Source organism: Tyto alba, unplaced genomic scaffold, assembly GCF_018691265.1.
Source record: "Tyto alba isolate M040663 unplaced genomic scaffold, T.alba_DEE_v4.0 Super-Scaffold_42, whole genome shotgun sequence".
NCBI classification, from domain to species: domain Eukaryota; kingdom Metazoa; phylum Chordata; class Aves; order Strigiformes; family Tytonidae; genus Tyto; species Tyto alba.
Genome location: NW_024881318.1, coordinates 33,346,941 through 33,362,080, shown reverse-complemented (window position 1 = coordinate 33,362,080; position 15,140 = coordinate 33,346,941). Strand labels below are relative to the sequence as shown.

General features: G+C 40.9%; 1 long non-coding RNA gene across 1 annotated transcript; it reads left to right on the top strand.

Annotated features, from left to right (window-relative positions):
* Positions 1-51: 51 nt before the first annotated feature.
* LOC122154640 lies at positions 52-5,437 on the top strand. Its single transcript, XR_006166673.1, has 2 exons — positions 52-107; positions 1,039-5,437. It is a non-coding gene; the product is annotated as an uncharacterized LOC122154640 (long non-coding RNA).
* The last annotated feature ends 9,703 nt before the right edge of the window (positions 5,438-15,140 follow it).

Here is a 15,140-nt window from a genome sequence, read left to right as displayed (position 1 = left end):
CGGCGCGGCACGGCACGGCGCGCCACGCCACGGCGAGGCACGGCACGGTACGGCACGGCGAGGCGCGCCACGCCACGCCATGCCACGGCACGGCACGGCACGGCGCGGTGAGTGGCGGCGCGGCGCCGCGGGACGGGGGGCGACGCGACCCCGCTGGCAGCCCCCGCGCCCGCGGCGGCTGCGTGGGGCAGCCCCGGCGGGAGGGAGCTCCGTGGGTGGGGGGCGGCAGCGGCGGCGGCTTTGTTTTTCCTGCATCCCCCAAAACGCCGGTGCCGTCGTCCGCGCCCCGCCGCCGGGAGGGCGCGTTGCGGGGCCCCCCGTCCTGGGTGGAACAGCAAGGCGTGCCGAAATCCGCGTTGCGGGATGGTTTCCTCCGAAGAAGCGTTTTTTTTCCGTTTGATGCCGCCCCACGCGTACATGCTTGCGTGCCTGTGGGTTTTTTCCTCCCTCCTTAGCAGAACTTGACTTAAAACAGGCGCAGCTTCTGAGGAAGAAAATCACTACTTCTGCATTCTCCGATCAGGGATCATGGTTAATTAGTAATTGCACAAAATGATATGCCGGAGTTGTATAATCACAAGCTTAACCTTTTATTTTAAGGAGGAGAACTGGTAGTTTTATTTCACATCTGTAGCATTTTGAACATCCAATTATTATGTCTTGGTGAAATAAAGAAAGAAAAGAAGGGTTGGTAAAATGCAAATTTGGTTTTGTTCACGGCACTCGTATAATTTGCAATTGAGCTTTACTGATTCTCTGCTTTTTAAAATTTATTTTCAAAGACTTGCTATTTTATGGTAGTATTTTGTGGTATGCTATTAATATTGTAGTGGAGACATACACCTCAGCAAGCTGCTCCATACAGAAGTGATGAAAAACTCACTGCTGTTTCTTTCCTCGGAAATGAAGTCTGGAATCATTAGCTTAACATTTTAAGTGTCTTTCAGTAATGCGGAGGATTCCTCTGATGAAGCAAGTATCTTTCAGACTCTGTATTTCCTGAATGCTGTAACATATTTCTCTATACGTTATTTGCAGAGTGAAGCCCCTTTTGGATTGCATCCAGCTGTATCATGACTCCACTAAAGACAAATCATACTACTGCATGAATAACTTCAGAGTGGATTATTTCTTGCAGTTCATGTTAATGAACGAGTGTCCAGGTCATCCAAATGGGCAAATAGTTGATGTATTGGAGACTTGTAAAAGAAGTCAAGATTTGATTTCATGTAACTGAAATACATCTGGAAATTATATTTTTGATACGTGTGTAAATGCGAAGAGAGCAGTTCCTAGTGTTTGCCTCCCTACAAGCCCCTCTACCTGATGGCCTCAGGGGCGGCGGGAGGAAGACTCTGCTTTCCCAGCCTGCCTGGTATGTGGGATTAGATGCTACAGCATTGTTCTTGCAAACATATGCTGCTTCAAGCAAGAAAAATCTATTGTGTACAAGGGGGTTGAGTAGGGTCCTCGGGAAGATGGCTTAGTGTAAGTGTTATGCTGAAAACATCGTTCTCCTTGCAGGTCTTCAGGATGACATACTGCCTGCAGTTGGGTGCTCACTGTTGCATGTTTTGCTGTGCTTTGGGCTGAGCAGCATTTTCACAGATGTCCTGTTCTCATTACAGAAATATTTTATAAGCCATACACTGTGTACACCAATACACAAGAAGATTCTAGTCATGCACAATTTAGTGTATGCTGGTAGTTGATGGTCTTCCATGTTTGCCTATGGAAGATACAGATTTACTGGGAGGAGGAAAAGTGGTCTTTGTCCCCTGCTCCGTGAGCACCTGCACCTGGTTTTGTGATGGGGAAGCAACTTTCTTACCTAGCTCTGTGCACACCTGAGGGTTTGGACTCCAAAACAGAACTTGCTATAAAAGAGTTTTTGGTGTTTCTATTAAGTTAAAATGCATGGGTAAGTAAGTGCATGAGCCTGATCATCCACAGGCTCTGGTGGAGTCTCCAGAAAAGGATGTTTGACAGAAAACGTCTTCTACTTCTCTAGCACAATCCTTACAGGAACTCTTTAAGAACAGGGCAAGTAGCCTGCCAGCCCCTACGGGGAAATCCATCAGAACTGGGAGCTGTCTGCACTGAGGTTTCCTGCCTTTGCAGCAGCCATGGCCTTGCAAAGGCTTGTTTCATGCAGGAACAGGAAAGTGTTTGAGGGGGTCTGCAGTGTGTGTATCGAGCTGTAGTGTCACTTTGTTCATACACATAAGGGTACGAGCCAGAATAGATCTATAGAGGAGAACAGAAATAAAATTGTGGGTGTCTCTTGGAAATATGGACACTTAGGAGAATAGCAGTCCTATTCTTCTAGTGACAACATAGAAGCAAAGTACCCAGGAGGGTCTAAGGTTTAGGAAAGGTGCTGAATTTTGTAGGGAATGTGAGCTGGTTTTTCTAAGTCCTTTCATCAGTCTGGGAAACGTGTTAAAATTTGCTTTGTTTCCTTGTGTGCCCCACAGTCTCCTTTGGTTTTGCCATATCGGCCTGAGTTAAAACTTCAGCTGTTGGCAAGCTGGGAAGCTGCAGACAGAAGGTGGATGAGAAAGTGGACAGCCTTGGGGAGTGAGTGTGAAGGGAAAGGTGGCATTGCCACCTCAGTTAAGGAAGTTCCTTTAGTCAAGAACAATCTCAAAGGGTGCTCTACTCCTGTACTGCTCTCAGAATCTGCCTAGTTCCATCTTTCGTTATTATTTACATTAATATATATTTGTAGTAATGTTACTACATATGCACTTTAAATATATATGATTTGCAGAGTACAAGGCTAGTGTTTCCAAACCCACTTAGGCATTATGCAGTAGTTTTTAACTAATCAGACCGTCTGAGACACCAGAGAAAAGCATTCCTAAACCATGTTTCTAACAGTGACTTCTTCCATTCTACTGAGCAGACACTTTGATTCAATGGAGTTTCACCGGGTATGAAGGTTTGTTGCAGGTTTCATCATTTCTTGTAACAGGATATGCCGTCTTTGTGAGGATATTCTACAGAACAATCCGTTCATGTGTGCACAAAGAACTGTAAAGTGTCAAGTGGTATATGATGTTAAACATGATGCATAACAGTTTTATTACTGCTAATTGTTTTTAGAGAAGTCTCCAAGAGATCATCCTGTTTTCTGAATATAACTGGTGAATATTCTTGAATGTCTAGTGATGTTCTCTTGAAAAAAAGCTGGAAAAGATTGCCAAGAAGCTAAGTGAGGCAGTTAGGCATTGTCTTTGTCTTAAAAAATGACCCAAGTAACAACAAGTGGCATCGTATTACCTTTCCTTTTGGGGATTGTGGTGGATATTGGAGCCCCAGAGACTTTCCAACATCAATTCACCTGATAATGCATTTGGACTTGTTTGGATCCTTTGGGATAATTAATTTACCCTGTTGGTTACAAAGTGTAAAGTCAACTTACAAGAGAAAATAAAGAACAGAAAGGACCTTCTGGAGTATACATAATACGAATTCAGTGTGTTTTGTGTTCCTTTCTCTTTTTGCCTTAGAGACCCTATAGTCTCAATTTCTAAATGAGTTCCTGAGGCACTGGGATTACTAATTCACCCTCAGGTCTTAAATCAATGGGACTTTTGCCTCCAGCTCCTCAGGTGAAGGACATGAAGTAAGAATATGACTACAGTATGCACCCTAATCCAATAAAGAAAAGGAAAGCCTCATGGGTAGAAAAGGCAGCAACTACACATCATGGGATAGCATCCAGCCTTAGGATTACTTGCAAAACTACTTTCTCCATTGTGTGCTGCCAACAAAGACATTTGATCTTTGATCTTACCTGCTCATAAGATCATTGCATGCCTGAACTGACAGTAATCGAAGGAGGTGTATTCGTGGCTGCGTTTTGGAAGTGCAGAGCCAGGATCTGTATTCCTGACTTCAGAGGAGTTGTACAGAGCATGACAGAAACAGAATGCATCCTTTGGGAATACTTTAAAATAGGTATGTGCGTGAATCTTTCTCATCCATGTGATTGCTTGGTTGTATCGAAAAGACAAATTGGCCTTTTTTTTTGTTTTTTCTTTTTGCAAGTCTTCTCTGGAAACTATGTGAAGGTTTATACTATTGTTAAAAGTACTAGTCACGTCCATGTTCTGTGTTTTGTCTGCAGCTTTAGGGAAAAAAAGGAGAAAACCCAAACAACTTGGCACTAAAAAAGCACCTTTCCTGTGTTGTTCTCAGGATACCTAATGAACAGTAAATTGAAACACTAAAAAGTCTCCCTTATCCTTCTCATAATCATCATCTGCTTTATAAAATTAAGGAAGAGAGAACTGATGTCTCGCTGGTGATTTTAATACAAATTTTTCTGTTACCATTAGTGGTAAAAGAAACACAGATAGTTCATCTCTGAAAGATTAGAAAAGACTTTTCTCTTTTGGGTGTATTCTTTACAATGGAAGAAACATTGGATACAGTTCTTTACCTGCCAACATCAGTTGGAATTTGCTGCTGGCTTCTGTGAGGACAAGATTTCCTCCTGTGTGCTATAAATTAGTCAATTTTCTTTGTATTGTCACTTACTACTGGGTTTCCCTGTTTGTGAGGATCTAGCAAGCCTGTTAGGAGCATGAACACATTTTATGGAGTGTTACCTTATCAGAAGAGATCACAATAGTTAAAGTCATGTTAGGATCAGAATCTGGAAGTATTTAATTTGCTTTCAGAACCCAGATCAATGTTTAATTGGGCATACTGTGCTGTGCATGCAGTGCATAAACTTGCAAATGAGAGCTGTAAGTCATGTATTGGAACCAAAACTTCCTCTATGCTTTTTTTTTTTTTTTTTTTTTTTCCCCTCAGTAATACATGATAAAACTTCAGTTGTAGTGGAAAAAGACTTTCCACTTCAGTCAAATGTGGGACAGAAGTGGCTTCAAAATACAGCCTTGTCCATTTTGCAACTGTGTGACTACTTCCACTTTTTTATATTTATCTTTAGAAGTGAGATACTCTTTAGAATATCGTACCCTCATGTGACATCAATTCTATATGCTTAGTAATGAACAAAATATAAATTGATCTCCTTGATACCGCAAGACTTATTTTCAGTATACATAGGCTGGAGCACATTCTGATGGGTTTTTCCTGTGAGGCTTACGTCTGTTACTACAAGCATTCATTATAATTCCTCCGGAAGTATCGTTTGTAAAGTTTTCCAGTGGAAAAAAGAGGAATTTGAAGTTTGTTTGCCTTTTTTTTTTTTTCAATGTACACTCATGATTAAAAGTGTATGTGTTTGCCTTTGTGGAAGTACACATGCATATTGGGAAATCTAACATTTGTGTTCCAAAAGCTCTGTATATCAAGTGGAGGAGGATATTAATATTTGTGTTCTTCTTTGCAAAGGATGAAAAATGACAGTGTGTGTTAAAAATAAGGAATAGAATTCATTAAACATGTTAAAACTTCATATTGTGGTGGTGTGCCTGTAGAGCTTAGGAAATAGGACAGGAAACAAAAAGAACTGTTACTGGAAAGCTTGGAATAGGCCATAACGCTCTTGCATGCTAGCAGAGAAGTTTTTAATCAAATATTGAAATGATGAGAGTGTCACTGCAGATGTGTGAAAAGAAATATTACTTTCCTTTCACATGAACATGTGAGCAGATGATCTGGAAAATTTTGGGAGTGTTCAGATTTGAAGGATAATACAGAAACAGAATACAGTGTATTAGCCCAGATATAGCAATTTCTGAATATATTATTGATTTGCAAAGAAGGTAACAAATGTGGCAGAAAAGCGTACCTCTGTAGAGAAGGGTAAGCAGCAGAAAACCATGCTGGGGGAGTTCTCCCTGTTGTGGGCAGAGAGGCTGTGGCCCTTATTGGTCAAAAAAAGAAAAAACTAAAGACATGGTGAGAAAGCTGCCCTTCATCAGTTATTTGGAATAGCAGTGGGTTGTGTTTTCCATGTCCCCTAGTCACTCCAAAAAAGATCTGTTGTTACATTCTGCATTGCCTGCTCATATTTTAAATGCAAATTTAATTTTTCATCCCTAAAAATATTGTAAACTCTTGCCATTTTCATTAATGAGCCCTTTCCCGTATGTTTGAGTTTCACAGTCTTTTTTTTGGATACTGTCGTTTAGGAGGAGGTGGAATATTTGACAGGCAAATGGTCAAGCTCTTCTCTGGTGCAGGTGGTGTTTTACAAGAAGTGGTAGACAGATTTACAAACTGAGGAAATGCAGTACAACAGCACTTCCTTTAGATTTTAAATTACATTGATCAGTACTGATGTCTGCATTTATATGCAAAGTAATATTGTTCCACACACTGAAATATTGTTAGATTTTACTTACAAGGAAATTGCTTATGTGAAATGAAATGATGCCATTAAATACAGTTTCTATATCTATTTCAAGAATTTAATATAAATGTGTCTGTCTGTAGCAATACATGGACCCTAACTTTAATTCTGCTGATTGAAAATCATCTTTCTTAGATCTGGGCTATCTTAGGACGTAACTGGATAGGATAGATATAAATATGTTTTATTCTTGCAATGTCAATTATTTCCTTGTTACAACTGTTTTCAAAAGGAAAAGTATCTTTTTATAATAATAAACAAAAAACTGAATGGGAAGGCTAAGTCTAGTCTAGTCTCGTGCTGTGGAAAGCTAACTCATAAGAAACCATAAATCGATTTTGCATTGAGTTGCAGCCCTTTGGAGGGTTGTTTGTTTATAGAGAGTTTCTTGATTTATTTTCTTTTTTTTTTTTCTTTTTGCAATGACATCTACTGTAAACTTTACTAGGAGTACCCTCGTAGAATGTGTTGTTCCTGGGATACGTAGTTATCTTCTAATTTCCACACAGAAATTATTTCTGATCATTTTATTGCTATTTCGTCTGAGACTGACACTGTCAGTGACCATGTCTGATGCTCTTCCCTGTCCTCTCTCAGCACCTTTTTTCCTAGTTAAATTAGCCAAATTCATTTTGGCACTTCACTGGTGATAGACCATTCCTCTAACCATTGTGCTTGGGATCATCAGCCACTCTCCCAGCTTGAATCCACCTTTCCTGGGCTTGGCTGAACAGAAAGGTAAGGTGATGATCCAGGCTGCAAAGAGCTCCACAGGAGGTCTCATCCCAGCCTCCTATGCTGACATTAAACTGACCCTGATTCTTTCCTTGCTGGAAATACCTTGACGTGTGCCCTTCTTCCAGCTGCATCAGATGGTGTCATGGTCTCTCTTGTAAGTATCCACCTACCCTAAGTATTTAACTGCGGAGCCGCGGAAGAACGACACGCCGAGACGGGTTCAATGTGGGTGATAGAACATCAATCTACCTGTGTGTTTATTGGTCCAGGGTACTTATATTTATACAGACAATGATAATTATTATGCCTATTAGTCACTAGCTGATTGGCTTAAGCTCTAAAGGTTGTATTCGCACAGTCCACCTACTTGCAGTTAGCTAACAGCACAAGCTTCTCATAACACTAAGTTTCTCATTTTACTATTTCTAATTCCTCTTGACTTGTTTTCGATACACAACAGTACCATAACACAATGTTTCTCAGACCACCGTTACCATAACACTGGGTTACTCAGACCACTATTCCCAATTCCTCTCAGCCTGTTTTCAACACACCATGGTACACAAGGCCGAAGCATCCTTGACATTCTTCATGTATCAGCAGCTGCGAGCGGCTGCAGGCAAACCTTAGTGAGGCCCAGCATCAGCAAGGCAGCATCAGCCCTTAGAACAGGCTCTGATCGTACAATTGCTCGGTGGGCTCAGGGCCCTTGTCTCTGAGCCATTCTCCAACATTTAACCTGAGATGCAAGTTTACCCATATAATCCAAGTGGAGAGATGGATGTTTTTACATGGCCATTCACAGACATTTAGGCAATTTCTATTATTTAGTTCAGTATGTCAGTTGTCTATTAAGTGTGCTGTCCAACTTCATGTCGTTAATTTTTTTAACCACTTCCTAATTACTGTGGCTAAGTTGTTGGTGATGATTTTAAACAGGAATGGTCACATGGCTGATCACAGATGAACTCCCTCAGTAGCCTCCTTTATCCTAATGTTTTCTTTTCAACGTTACTCCTTATGTTCCCTTTAACATATCTGTTACCCATCTGTTAACTCTGGTACAAATTGTCAGCATTTACTGCTTAACTAATAGTTTCCTATGCTGGACTCTGTCATATGCTTTACTGAGTCCCATGTGGACTTGGTCTAGATAGTTTGCCAAAAAGTTTAGATGACTTATGGAAAGAAAGATTCAGGTTAGCTGGGCACAATCTATTTCTCATAACTCCACATTGTGTTTTCTCCCATTTTCAAGCACATTGAAGTTTATGGTGTCTTTTATTCCATATTTGTCCTAAAACTTTGTATAGTATTGAAGTCAGACTAGAGGTCTGACTGGCTGAGTAGTTTGAGAAAGTTCTCCCCTTTTCTTCCATAAATGCAAATAACGCTCATTCTGGTCTTCTGTAGCATGTGTACTAGGATATAGACTGTCTACTCTGCTGCAAGATCTTTGTAGTTCCACCTCTATCTAATTTTGATGATTCTTGTTCTGTATCCTTTTTACCTCTAATAATCCTACCCTTGACTGTATAGTCATTGTTTCTGATGAAAAGTGAACCAAATAGTAATTTATTTATAGTTATACTTGGAGGATCTTTAATCTTAGTATCATATGCAATACACATGCAATGAACTTTCTGTTTCCTTTACTAATATATTTGATGAGCACTTGAAGGAATTCCAAACTCTTAAACTCTCTAGTTCTCTGAATTTTTTAAAAATTTATTTTCTACAATAGAGAACTTATTTCTCTATGTCATTTAATTTAATCTAAAGTGGGTCAGACCATGATCATGCAGATCAGATCTTACCAGATCTATTATGGAAAACTGAATGGAAAACAAAACTCAACCACAGCAGTATGGGTTCATTGGCTACTTGGTGAAGGTACACCCATCACTCATGTCTGGAAGTAGCCACAACCAACAGCTATCAGTAGTATTTGTTCTCTGTGTTTGGGAAGTTGAAGTCTTCTCTAATAATACACTGTCTTGACACATATTTATCACTTGTAACACTGTAGAGCTCTGCCTGTTTGTCACCATATCTGGTGGCCCATAGTAGACTCCAACTCTATCTCATAAGAGCCTTCCTTTTCCAGACTGATTTTGATGTCTTTTTCCTGAAGTCTATCACATCAATAATGTGGAAACTACTACACTGTCATAACCATTATTTCATTTTACTTTAATTCTTTAAAATATAGGCAAGTACCCTTTCAAAGCTGTATTTTTGTCATGATGGCTATTCTATCATATCTCTTTTATTCCTTAGGGATCCATTTTGTCATGATCTCTGTAGTTAGCTGTAGTCATTTCAGTGGCAATACAGCATAGCATCTCCTGATACAAGAAGATAAATCTTATCTGCATATAATGAGTGGTTCCTTAGGCTTTTCAACTGCAGCTACCTTGTCTGATCTTTTATTAAGAATATTGCTTTGAAGATACAGAACAGCAGCTCAGGAGATTTAGGTTCAATTTATGGCTTGGCTTTGTTGACATTTTTTCAAATGTTCTTGTGTGGCTCAGTTTTTCTATGCCTCCTTGCCCGTTAAAATGGAGATAAAAATGTTTCCCTGTGTCAGAAGGCATTTCTAGGGGCTATACTTATTAATGATTGGCAAGTGCTCAAATAATTTAGTGGTAAATGCTGTGGAAATAGACCCTCAAATGACTGGATGGTTGAATCTTCAGAACAGCAGTTAATAGATTGTCAGATTTTTTTAAAAATTAAAATCTAGGAAAATTCTAAAATATGCCAACAATTTGGTACAATAAACTCTATCTAGACCTTTCCTAATATTTATTATTATTGGAGCTTTTGGCCTTTTTTGCAGGAAATATGCTCCTTTATTTAAATTTTAGTTTTATATTGATTTATGTAAAAGGGAATCACTGTCACCTAGAGTAAAGTTTTTGTTAATAGTTTCTGTTATGAGATCTTGCTTTCAGACTGATGTTCTCATTGTTATTTATTAATTTAGCAAGGACTGCTTGCTCTTGTGTTTCTTAGCCCATGGTTGAATAAAACTGCAGTATTTTGGACATGCTGAGAATACTCAGAGCTTTGCTCCTACACTTCCGAGTTAAGTATGTGTGATTTGCCACTTGAAAATGAGGTTGCCTGTGCCTTTTGAATCTATCTTCCACTGGCACATAAAACACACCCAACTTTTCCCAGGTGATAGTGTTAAAATAATGAGACTCTAGTTCATACGCCTGTGATATTGCTACATTTGGAATGGTGAATGCAGTTGAATCCCCATAATGTAAAAATTGTTTTAAAAATAGAGAAGATACAAAGCCAGTAATGGATGATGATAGAAAAGTAAGACATACTGCAGAAAAAGACACTGAAAGAATTGTATTAAATTGAGGACTCGGGAGATTCACAGTTACAGACTATAAATAATTGTAGAGATAATAGTATAAATGAAAGAAGGGAATTACCCACATTCTCAGAAGAAGGAAAGACAAGGTGCAATGGCCTGAAGCTGAAACAGGAAAATCTCAAGTCATTAAGAAGGTGTTCCTTACAATGACAGTAATTGGGTGGTGAACGAGAGGGCAATGCAGCGTCACTGCAGGTGGGCTACTGAGGCCATGGGCATTCCCGCAAAGTGGAGCTGGACAGATTAGGTGACGTAGATGAGATTCTCCAGCTGCTAGTCAATTCAAGAGCTTACAGAAGTCTGTTTCTCTATATCATCTTCATAAAATCCCACATCCTTCTTCAGCTGCCAGTCACATTCTACCAATGGGATATTCATCTTTGCAGCCAGGACCATGAGTCCCAGTGGCTTCAGTGAGATGAGGGCCAATCTCACTGCATTCTCCATTGAAATTGTGTGTGTTTTCTGCTCCAGTTTTCCCAGCATGTCCCATCTCTCTCTGACTGCTGTTTATTCTGCCCTTTGCGAGTAGGTTCTCATTATCATCTTTATTGTTGTGTTCAAGTGCACTGCTTATCTTGTGTGTAAGTGTCACTGGTGCTGGTGGCAAGTTGCCAAATGACCCCCTTCAGTTAAGAAAGAGATGAAGTAAAGGGTATTTCTTGTTCTGATGTTTCATGTAAAGGCAGCGACTGAAGCCAACATGCAAAAAAGGTTCAGTATGACCCTATCCTGTTTCCTTTTCCTATGTGTGTCACTCCATTTGTTGCTACGTTAGTGACACCGTCTTTTTCTGACTAACTCCATCAAGTGTATACAGCTATGGGGTTTATCTAGGCCTTGCTTGGGTTATTTGGAGGAAAAAAAAATAGGGTCATGGCCTTCTTGCATTTGGCTTTGGATGTGGCAGAAGCCTTTGTGTTATTACAACATTCCAGGGAAAAACACAAAAAAAATCCCATAGGAAAATTTTTGTATCCTTTTTCCTCTCATGTTAGAAATTAGAAAAGTGTAACAGCTTTTTTATGTCCTCTTTAGGGCAAATAACCAAGCTTCTTTGGTGTTTTTGCTAGGTAGTCATTCCTGTGATTGGAAAAAGCCAGGAAATTAATGTTTCAATGTATGTGAGTTCCCAGGGTCTTACATGTCATACACTGGTCTCTATGCTGTCCATGGATGTCACCAAGAGACTGGTACTTTGATAGTTTGCCCTCGTTCGTGGTTGCTGCACTGCTCTGAAGGAGTAGCAAGCAGTGAGACTTCCTGCTTTTAACCTGAAAGTTGTATCAGAGATGGTGTAAGTCTCCAACTAAGCAGCTGCAGTACAAAACTACAACCTCGGAATGTGACTGTTTGACTACCAAATGGGAATTTAACCAGCTTTGGTGCTGGATGCTGCTCTACAGCTGGAGCTGGAAGGCCCAACCACTGGGTTAAGGTCAGAGCAAGATTCAACTCTTTGTCAGCAGGCTGTTGGTGGCTGTGGGGTCTGCCCTGGCTCTTGTTTATTTTGAAGGGCGAGAGTTCTTTGGTACCTACTGACATATTGTGCTCCACAGATATCAATAATTCAAGCTTTGCAAGAGTTCTATGAAAGAACTCTGCAGATGAGCCTCAGGGACAGCCACAGGACTAGTTCAGCAGAAAAGAAATTGCCATGTTAAGCTGTCCTGGTTGTTTACCCACTTCTTCCTGCCTCACTGAGCCATGGAGTCCCTAGTGCTCTTTTATTTGTTTCCACTTCTAAATGGATTTATTGTCTCAGAAGGTGGTTCTGGACCAGTGATCCCCAGGAGCTGTGCATCTGAGGGAGAAAGCCTTGGGGCTAAAAAAGAAGTGATCTTTAGCGTAAGCACACAAATCTTCCCCCACAAACTGAGGCTTCTCAAACTGGAGCATCTCTGTGTTCCAGGGACCAACCCCCCACACTGGGCAGTGAAGGGAAGAGTGGTGAATTTCTTCTATCCCAACTGGAATGATGCTTTCTAACCGAGCTTCTGTCTAAGCTTTGCCTGGATCTGAATTTCAATCTTTCTAAGGAATGTCCCTACAAGTATTTTCATGTGGTTTCTGATGTACTATTTCCCATTAGTTCAATTTGAATCTAAATTCTTCAATAAAGTCGCTATTTTTTTACATTTGTGCTTAACGTCAGGGTCCAGCTTCTATGTTTGGACCATAACTAGAACCATCTAGCTGCTCGCTCTGAAAATTAAGGAGTTTTATGTGTCTTCCAGCCTCTGGTTCAGTAAATGTGTCTGTTTTTTGCTTTCCATCCCTTCATAACTGTGAGCAGTAACAATTCTTAGAGCAGCATCTTGCCAAAGGCATGCCTGGTAGCTGCCTGTGTATAGCTGCTTGCTGTGGTTCTGCTTTTAGTATGGATATAAATGAAGCAACAGACTTTCTTCCCAGGCTTCAATTTTGGCCAAGAATATTTTATTATTTAGCTTTGCGTTAGCAACTGGGGAAGTACTTATATGATCACTTTGCTAATTAGTTTCACTCTTATTTTTTGAGAGTTTATTAAGATTTCAGTCCATTACTTTAAGAAAAAGCATTTATAATATCCATGAATTGAAACATTCTGTCAGTGCTACTAACACATGTTGGTAACTACATATCTGCCTGTGCAGGGGAAGTATGTAACACTCTGTATGTGTTGTATAATCTGGAGACTGATCATCTCAAATAAAAAGAAAGCTTCAAAAAAGAAGTATTTGTAAAGGTACAGTGTAGCTGCTCCTTAGAAACCTAAAGTATAAAGATCTAAATGGGCAGAGAATGGTCTTACCATTATCACAGGGTTAACTCTTATCGCAGAATCATAGGATGGTTTGGGTTGGAAGGGACCTTAAAGATCACCTAGTTCCAACCCCCCTGCCAAGGGCAGGGACACCTTCCACCAGACCAGGTTGCTCCAAGCCCCGTCCAACCTGGCCTTGAACCCTTCCAGGGAGGGGGCAGCCACAGCTGCTCTGGGCACCCTGTGCCAGTGTCTCACCACCCTCATAGAGAAGAATGTCTTCCTTATATGTAATCTGAATCTACCCTCTTTCAGTTTAGAGCTGTTACCCCTTGTCCTATCACTACTCTCTCTGATAAACTGTCCCTCCCCACCTTTTCTGTAGCTCCCTTTAAGTACTAGAAGAATGCTAGAAGGTCTCCCTGGAGCCTTCCTCTCCCCAGGCAGAACAACCCCAACTCTCTCAGCCTGTCCTCATAAGGGAGGTTCTCCAGCCCCCTGATCATCTTCATGGCCTCCTCTGGACCCACTCCAGCAGACCTATGTCCTTCTTATGCTGGGTGCCCCGGAGCTGGACACAGCACTCCAGGTGGGGTCTCACAAGAGCAGAGTAGAGGGCGAGAATGTCCTCTCTTGAACTGCTGGCCACACTTCTCTTGATGCAGCCTAGTACATGGTTGGCTTTCTGGGCTCTGAGCGCACATTACTGGCCCATGATCAGTTTTCCATCTGCTAAGGCCTCCAAGTCCTTCTCCACAGGGCTACTCTCAATCCACTCATTGCCCAGCCTGTATTTGTGCGCAGGATTGCCCCGACCCTTGTGCAGGACCTTGCATTTGAGCTTGTTGATCTTCATGAGGTTTGCACGGGCCCACTTCTCAAGCCTGTCCAGCTCCCTCTGGATGGCATCCCTGCCCTCCAGTGTGTCACCTGTACCACACAGCTCGGTGTTGTCGGTGAACTTGCTGAGGGTGCCCTCAATCCCACTGTCCATGTTGCTATCAGAGATGTTAAACAGCACTGGTCCCAGTACCAACCCTTGAGGAATACCACTCATCACTGCTCTCCACTTGGACATCGAGCCATTGACCAGAGGTCTCTGAGTGCGACCATCCAGACAATTCCCTATCCACTGAGTGGTCCATCCATCAGATCTATGTCTCTCCAATTTAGAGACAAGGATGTTGTGCAGGACACTGTCAAATGCTTTGTACAAGTCCAGGTAGATGACATCAGTTGCTCTTCCCTTATCCACCAATGGAAGGCCACCAAATCCATCAGGCACGATTTGCCCTTAGTGAGGCCATACTGACTGTCACCACTCACCTCCTCATTTTCCATGTGTTATTTGTTTTTATTGTATAGCTGTTTTCATCTTTATTAATTATTATTAATACTGATGATAGTAGTAAATAAAATCATAAAGTCTTCACCTAATTTATTTATGTGTTCCAATGAGACTCTTATCAAGCTTGAGTGTGAGCAAAGACTGACATTAGCATTTGCCTTTGTAAGTTGACATGTGTCTTAGTGCATCTGGAATTAAGTGGTTTAAGGCAGACCTACAGCAAAACTGGGCTATAAGGGTCCCTCCAGAGTCATCTGATCCAGCTCCTACCTCTAGGGGAGGCTCAGATATTCCTATATCACTCTTGACATGTGTTTGCTGAAGGTGTTTTTAAAGCTCTCCAACAATGGAGACTCCAAGCCTTTTTCTGAAACAGAAAAACATTGTTGAATCTTCAGGTTGTTATCTACAGTTTTCCTCCTGATATTTAAGATGCATTAAGGTTTGTTGGGAGGAAGTTAACAATATGCTAAGGATGCTATATTTGTTTTATGATATGGATAAAAATTAGAGGCTGTGGGTGTATCTTTGCAAATTTAAATTACGTAGGTTTATTCTTGGTTAAACAAGC